The sequence below is a fragment of the Heteronotia binoei genome, chromosome 11 (genome assembly GCF_032191835.1).
Source record: "Heteronotia binoei isolate CCM8104 ecotype False Entrance Well chromosome 11, APGP_CSIRO_Hbin_v1, whole genome shotgun sequence".
NCBI classification, from domain to species: Eukaryota; Metazoa; Chordata; class Lepidosauria; order Squamata; family Gekkonidae; genus Heteronotia; species Heteronotia binoei.
Genome location: NC_083233.1, coordinates 74,760,998 through 74,769,479, shown reverse-complemented (window position 1 = coordinate 74,769,479; position 8,482 = coordinate 74,760,998). Strand labels below are relative to the sequence as shown.

Below are 8,482 nucleotides of genomic sequence, written 5' to 3'. Positions count from 1 at the left end.
TACGCCCGGGGGGGGGGGGGTAGGGGAAGGGAGGTCTGAGGTAAAAGCGGGGAAGATATTTATGCTTTTTTTTTTTTTTTTTTTAGAGAGTATAAGAATATAAGAAAAATAGCGAGGGAAATAGAATAAAGAGGAAAAGTGAAGAAACGGAGGCTAGATGTTTGAGGTAAAGGAGGAGCGCAGCGAGGTAAGACTATCCCGGGCGGCGGTTGGAAAGAAACTGAGTGGGTGGGGCGCCTCCCTCTCGCTCCAGGCATGCGCAGTGGATGCCTGCTCCCCAGAGCGAAAGGGAGTGCGCGCCAAAAATAACGCCTAGGCTAGCTTTTAAAATCTCCGAGGTAGGGTTCGTCCTGACGGGAAAACCCATGTGTGTGACTGCACAGAGACCACGAAGAAGATCACCTAGTTTCTTTAAATGAAAGTCCTTGGGGCCAGGTGAACTGCATCCAAGGTACTCAAATAATTTGCTGGCATAATTACTGAGCCTCTAGCCATTATTTCTGAGAATTCGTGGAGAGCAGGTGCGTTGCTGGAAGACTGGAGGTGGGCATATGTTGTCTCCATCTTCAAAGGGGGGAGGGTGGAAAGGAGGATTGGGTAATGACCAACCTTCAGACAGACGTCTATTCCTGGAAAAGTTTTAGAACAAATCATCAGTCAGTCCTGGAGCATTTAGAAAGGCTTTTGATACAGTCCCACCTAAAATTCTTGTGGTTCCCAGGCCCGTAGCTAGAAAATGTTAGGTGGGGGGGGCAGGGAATAAAATTTTAGGTGGAGGGGCCCTGGGCCCAAAATGACGTCACACATTTTAAAGATAAATTAAAATGGAGAGTGGCGGCAGCAAAGGTGGCGAGAGCAACGGGGAGAGTGGGGGGGGGGGACAGCAAAAACGGGGCGGTGAGAGCAGCGGGAGAGTGGGGGAGGCAAAAATGGGGCAGAGAGAGTGGCGGAGAGAGCGGGGGGGTGTTAAAATGGGTGGCGGGGAGAGCGGGGGGTTGCCAAAACAGGCAGTGAGAACAGCGGGGAAAGCAGGGGAGGCAAAAAGGGGCAGCGAGAGCAGTGGGGAAAGTGAGGGAAGCAAAAACTGGCGGTGGGGAGGGTGGGGGAGGCGAAAACAGGGGAAGCAAGAGCACGGGGACTGGCAGCAGCAAGAGTGGCAGGGAAAGGAGGGGCCATACAATTGGAAGGGGGTTTTGGGTGGAACAACCGGCCCCGCCCCACCCCCATATCTACGGGCCTGGTAGTTCCTCATTATGTTCTTCTTGACAAATTGGTAAAATGTGGTTTGGATCCTATTACTGTTAGGTGATTCTGTAACTGGCAGACAGATCGCACCTAAAGAGTGCTTGTGAATGCTTTCCTCATCGTCTTGGAGAGGAGCTACAAGCAGAGTGCCTCAAGGATTTGTCTTGGGGCCTGTTTTGTTTAAAATCTTTATAATTGATTTGGATGAAGGAATAGAGGGAATGCTTATTAAATTTGCAGATGAAACTAAATTGGGAGGGGTTGCAAACACGGAAGAAGACAGAAACAGGATACAGGATGATCTTGACAGGCTGGAAAACTGGGCTAAAACAAATGAAATTACGTAATTTTTACAGGGATAAATGTAAAGTTCTGCATTTAGGTAGCAAAATCCAATGCATAGGTATAGGATGGGGGAGACTTGTCTTGGCATTAGTATGTGCTAAAAGTATCTAGGGGTCTTAGTGGACCATACACTGAACATGAGTCTTGTGATGCGGTAGCTAAAAAGGCCAATGTGATTGTGGGCTGCATTAACAGAGATATAGTGTCCAGATCATGTGAACTGATTATATCGCTTTGCTCTGCTCTGGTTAGACTTCACCTAGAGTATTGTGTTCAGTTTTGGGCACCACAATTTAAGAAGGATACAGACAAGCTGGAACGTGTCCAGAGGAGGGCAATGAAGATGGTGAGGGGTCTGGAGACCAAATTGTACGAGGAAAGGCTGAAGAAGCTGGGTATATTTAGCCTGCAGAAGAAACGAATGAGAGGTGATATGATCACTATCTTCAAGTACTTGAAGGGCTGGCATATATAGATGGTGCAGAGGTGTTTTCTGTTGCCCCAGAAGGTCAGATCAGAAACAATAGGTTGAAATTAAAAGAGTTTTAGACTCAGGCCTCATTTTGGGTAAGAGCTCACAGAAGCAGAGCTCAGGAAGCTCAACATTTTATTGTGCTTTCTTTCTTTCTTACCATCCCCAACCCCAATAAAAATACTTGCTTCTGTCTGGTGTGAACTTATTTCTCCTTTCCCCCGCCCTGTATTTTATATTATAAAATTGCCTTTACTAGAATTGTCAAACTAATAGACAATTTTAACAATAGATTTATGCTATAACATTTTAAAATGTGGATGTTTAGTTTAAACATAATATGGGACAATTCATGTAAAGAAAGTATTGTAGAACTACGCTTGTATTTTTTTGAAAATATTTTTATGCACAACAAGGTCAAAATGCATTGTGCTCTCTACTCCCCCCTATTCCCTACCCTCAATCTTTTTGAAATTAATAAAAGTTTTGAAAGCTGAAAAATACTTGCTTCTGGGCTCCATTGTTCAACCCCACTGTGAGAATTTTGCTGAACTCTAAGATCTGACAAACTTTCTAACATTTCCCCCCACGAAAATTGGGAAAATAACCGAAACATATAAAGCAGACAGATGGAAATCTTTATCCTGCCACTGTGGCCACACAGGAGAAAGTAATTTAAAAAGTATGATGGGAGTGAGGTTTTATTATGACACTTGTCATTTAAGAAGCAATTTAAGGTAGATGCTGAGCTGATACAATTTAGTCCACCTTCTGGTGATGTCAGGGGTGTGGCACATGCAAATGAGTTGTGCTAATGAGCTCTGGCACCTCTTTTTCTACAAAATGACCCCTGATTAGAATAAGCATTAGGAGGAACTTCCTGACTGTTAGAGCTCTTCCTCAGTGGAACAGGCTTCCTCAGGAGGCGGTGGGCTCTCTCCTTCCTTGGAGGTTTTTAAACAGAGGCTAGATGGCCATCTGACAGCGATGAAGATCCTGTGAATTTAGGGGGAGGGGTTTGTGGGTTTAGAGCGGTTCCTCAGTGGAGCAGGCTTCCTCAGGAGGCGGTGGGCTCTCTCCTTCCTTGGAGGTTTTTAAACAGAGGCTAGATGGCCATCTGACAGCGATGAAGATCCTGTGAATTTAGGGGGAAGTGTTTGTGAGTTTCCTGGGGATTTGTGAGGAGCTGGGGATGTTTAGCCTGGAGAGGAGGTGGCTGAGAGGTGATATGATCACCATCTTCAAGTCCTTGAAGGGCTGTTATATAGAGGATGGGGTGGAATTGTTTTCTGTGGCCCCAGAAGGCAGGACCAGAACCAATGGGTTGAAATGAAATCAAAAGAGTTTCCGGCTCAACGGTTTCCTGACCGTTAGAGGGGTTTCTCAGTGGAACAGGTTTCCTCGGGAGGTGGTGGGCTCTCCTTCCTTGGAAGTTTTGAAACAGAGGCTAGATGGCCATCACACAGCAGTGCTGATTCTGTGAATTAGGCAGAGCATGAGGAGGAGGGCAGGAAAGGTGGCATCAATACTTCATTCTTGTGGTCCTTTCTTACACACCCAAGGAAATTAATTCTGATTGCCACTTTGGGGTCAGGCAGCAATTTTTCTCCAGGCCGGTTTTGCCAGGGATTTTGGTGTCCCCTCCTCCAATCCCCTGGGCTTGGAGCAGGGGGTCACTGGAAGAATTGGATTTATACCCCTTCCTTCACTCAGAGTGGCTCACAATCTCCTTCCCTTCCTCTCCCCACAACAGACACCCTGTGAGGCAGGTGGGGCTGAGAGATCTGTGACTGGGCCAAGGTCACCCGACTGGCTGCGTGCCGCGTAGGGGTGGGAAATCAAACCCCGTTCTCCAGACTAGAGTCTGCCGCTCTTAACCACCACAACAAACTGGCTCTCCAGTTTGAAGCTCAACAGGGCACACAAATAGACGGATTAATGACAAGCTTGAGAGAAATATCGCATCGTATTAAGGAGCGATGTGGGGGCAGAAAGCTTCCCTAAATTCAGTCTTTTCGGATGTTCCGCTTTCCTGTGGAAGATTTCCACCCCATGCGTCTAGTCAGTTTGTAGTTGTCAGGGCTGTTGTGCCACAAATAGATTCTGTCAGATGGGTTAAGTGCGAAAGACGAAGCCGTTCCTATCACATCGTGAAGGCTAGCCCGTTTCGCCCTCCCCTTCCACTCATGGCCACCACTATGGTTGAAATCGAGCCTCCCTCGCCCTTCACACATGGCTGCCCAAAGCCAGCCTCACAGGAGTATCGCTCAGTAGGATGCTGGGCCTAGTGACGCCTACAGATTAGTTGCTGAAATAGCTCAGTTGGGAGAGTGTTAGACTGAAGATCTAAAGTCCTTAGTTCGATCCCAGGTTTCGGCAAGTACTCTTTGGGGAGGGACGGTGGCCCAGTGGCAGAGCATCTGCTTGGGAAGCAGAAGGTCCCAGGTTCAATCCCTGGCATCTCCACTAAAAAAAGGGTCCAGGCAAATAGGCATGAAAAACCTCGAGACCCTGGAGAGCTGCTGCCAGTCTGAGTAGACAATACTGACTTTGATGGACTGAGGGTCTGATTCAGTATAAGGCAGCTTCATATATGTTCATTGGGGAGGGACGGTGGCTCAGTGGTAGAGCATCTGCTTGGGAAGCAGAAGGTCCCAGGTTCAATCCCCAGCATCTCCAAAAAAGGGTCCAGGCAAATAGGTGTGAAAAACCTCAGCTTGAGACCCTGGAGAGCTGCTGCCAGTCTGAGTAGACAATACTGACTTTGATGGACCGAGGGTCTGATTCAGTATAAGGCAGCTTCATATATGTTCATTGGGGAGGGACGGTGGCTCAGTGGTAGAGCATCTGCTTGGGAAGCAGAAGGTCCCAGGTTCAATCCCCAGCATCTCCAAAAAAGGGTCCAGGCAAATAGGTGTGAAAAACCTCAGCTTGAGACCCTGGAGAGCTGCTGCCAGTCTGAGTAGACAATACTGACTTTGATGGACCGAGGGTCTGATTCAGTATAAGGCAGCTTCATATATATGTTCATATATATGTACAGATACTAGAGAAGCCTGCCTAGAAGTACGTAACTATGGAGGGCCTACATTTCCCAGGATCCCCTCCGTCACTCCGCTTGGGTGGCCAAGTTTTGGAGGTAGATCCTGGTGGGCAGCTGTGTTGGTCTGAACTGAAGCATTAGAAAAAAGTAGGAGTCCAGTAGCACCTTTAAGACCAACCAGGGCTATTTTCTTTTTTTTGGTAGAAAAAGCCCAGCAGGAACGCATTTGCATACTAGGCCACACCCCCTGACACCACCATTGTTTTGCATATGGCTTTTTTGTAGAAAAAGCCCAACAGGAACATTTGCATGTTAGGCCACACCCCCTGACACCAAGCCAGCCGGAAATGCATTCCTGTGTGTTCCTGCTCAAAAAAAGCCCTGAGAGCAACAAAGTTTTATTCAGAATAGAAGCTTTCGTATGCACGCATACTTCCTCAGGCGATGGCATGGGGTACAGTGAGCAGAGCTACTTATAGCTGGTGGGCAGTGGTTAAGAATGCAAAGTGGTACAAAGTTAGAATCCAATGCGTGCACATGAAAGCTTCCATTCTGAATAAAACTTTTTTGGTCTCAAAGGTGCTACTGGACTCCTACTTTGTTCTAAGGTTTTGGAGGGAAATACTGGCCCAGAGAGGGGTGGAACCTGGGGAAGGAAAGGAAAGGAAAGGTCCCCTGTGCAAGCACCAGTCATTTTTGACTCTGGGGTGACGTTGCTTTTACAACATTTTCACGGCAGGCTTTTTACGGGGTGGTTTGCCATTGCCTTCCCCAGTCATCCACGCTTTCCCTCCAGCAAGCTGGGTACTCCGTTGACCAACCTCGGAAGGATGGAAGGCTGAGTCAACCTGAGCCGGCTACCTGAAACCAGCTTCCGCCGGGATAGAACTCAGGTCGTGAGCAGAGAGTTCAGACTGCAGTAGTGCAGCTTTACCACTCTGCGCCACGGGGCTCTTAAACCTGGGAGGAAAGCATAAAAGGGCCATGCACAGACAGGGTGGGTTCTCTCTGGAAAAGGCTGCAGGAGAGAGGGCAGCAGGACAGATCCCTTAGCCAAGGGGGCGAGTTTGGTATTAGAGCAGGGAACGTTTATTTTTATTGTATTATATTTGTATCCTGCCCTCCCCTGACAGGCTCCGGGCGGCTAGCAATAAGTCCCATTAGGGCTTTTTTGTTTTGTTTTGCACCACGTTTACTGTATATATATTTCACAATGCTTTTGAGATGTGGTGCTGGAGAAGACTCTTGAGAGTCCCTTGGATTGCAAGAAGATCCAATCAGTCAGTCCTAAGGGAAATCAACCCAGACTGTTCACTGGAAGGTCAGATGCTGAAGCTCAAATACTTTGGCCACCCAATGAGAAGGGAGCACTCACTGGAGAAGACCCTGATGCTGGGAAAGACAGAAGGCAAAAGAAGAAGGGGACAGCAAAAGATGAGAAGGTTGGACAGCGTTACTGATGTCACTAACAAGAATTTGAGCAGACTTTGGAGAATGGTGGAAGACAGGAGGGCCTGGCGTGACTTTGTCGCAAAGAGTTGGACTCGACTGTGCGACTGAACAACTACTAAATGTTTATCACTCACTTATTATTGCTTGAGCACTCTAAATAAACTGTTGTTGTTGCTTAACTGCCTGGGTCCTCACGTCTCCTTGGTCACAGTTAATTTACTCATAAGGAAGACACAGGGGTTAGGTGCAGACCCTGACTCAGAAGGTCCCTGCTGCGGGACAGATGCCAAGGAGCCGGGCAGGTGGGTAAGGACCTGTGCAGACTCTCCCGTGTGAAACGAGATTTTATTTCTACAAAGCACGAACTCAGGGAATTGTGAAAGTCAGGATCTAAGCCAGGGCTCCCCAACATACAATACCTGTGGCCTGCCAGTACATTTACTGGGTAACATATCTGCAGGACCATCTCTCCCATTATGCCCCTGAAGATCTCTACACTTGGCCGGGCAACATCTTTTGGTAACCCCTGTCCCCCAAAAGACATAAGAGAAGTCATGTTGGATCAGGCCAGTGGCCCATCCAGTCCAACACTCTGTGTCACATAAGAACATAAGAGAAGCCATGTTGGATCAGGCCAGTGGCCCATCCAGTCCAACACTCTGTGTCACATAAGAACATAAGAGAAGCCATGTTGGATCAGGCCAGTGGCCCATCCAGTCCAACACTCTGTGTCACATAAGAACATAAGAGAAGCCATGTTGGATCAGGCCAGTGGCCCATCCAGTCCAACACTCTGTGTCACATAAGAGAAGCCATGTTGGATCAGGCCAACGGCCCATCCAGTCCAACACTCTGTATCAGATAAGAATATAAGAGAAGCAATGTTGGAAAGGCCAGTGGCCCATCCAGTCCAACACTCCGTGTCACATAAGAATATAAGAGAAGCAATGTTGGAAAGGCCAGTGGCCCATCCAGTCCAACACTCCGTGTCACATAAGAATATAAGAGAAGCCATGTTGGATCAGGCCAACGGCCCATCCAGTCCAACACTCTGTGTCACATAAGAATATAAGAGAAGCCATGTTGGATCAGGCCAACGGCCCATCCAGTCCAACACTCTGTGTCACACAGTGGCCAAAAAAACCCCAGGTGCCATCAGGAGGTCCGCCAGTGGGGCCAGGCACTAAAAGCCCTCCCACTGTTCCCCCCACCCAAGCACCAAGAATACAGAGCATCACTTGCCCCAGACAGAGAGTTCCATCTATATCCTATGGCTTATAGCCACTAATGGACCTCTGCTCCATACATTTATCCGATCTCCTCTTGAAGCTGTCTATGCGTTTAGACATCTGTTTAACCTCAGCCAGAGCCTTTTCAGTGCTGCATCTGGCCTGGTAGAACTCTCTCTCTAACGAGATCAGGGCCTGTAGGACTTAATACAGTTTTGCAGGGCCGTTAAAATGGGAGTTGTTCTGCCAGGCCTTTGGTTGAGGCTGCAGGTGTGAAATTGGCCGCCCGTTGCCCTAATCCACTTCATACTGCGCACTTTATTAGATTGCTTGGCTGGTAGAGGGTTTGCTCGCTTCCCCTGTATTGCTGGCCCTTGGACACACAATGTACACCTGGGAGGTGTATTTTTTTTCCTTTTTAGCTTGCCATTATATGTGGTGCTATTGGGGTTTTATAGGTTTTAAACTGTAATTGTTGTGAGTTCTGTTTTAGCTACTTGTTGGAACCCGCCTTGAGCCTGCTGGCAGGGGAAGGGTGGGACAGAAATCCCATAAAGAAATAGCTATTGGCACCCAAGCGGTTTTTTTAGAAAATAGGTGGCGCCAGCAAAATTGTTTGTGCAGATTTTTTTTTTAAAGGTTGCTTTGGCAGCAGCTAGGCAGCCCCGGGGCGCAGAGTGGTAAAGCTGCAGTACT

At 47.9% G+C, this 8,482-nt stretch overlaps 1 non-coding gene across 1 annotated transcript; it reads left to right on the top strand.

Annotated features, from left to right (window-relative positions):
* Positions 1-4,369: 4,369 nt before the first annotated feature.
* On the top strand, positions 4,370-4,441 carry TRNAF-GAA (transfer RNA phenylalanine (anticodon GAA)). The gene has a single exon. It is a non-coding gene; the product is annotated as a tRNA-Phe (tRNA).
* Positions 4,442-8,482: the final 4,041 nt, after the last annotated feature.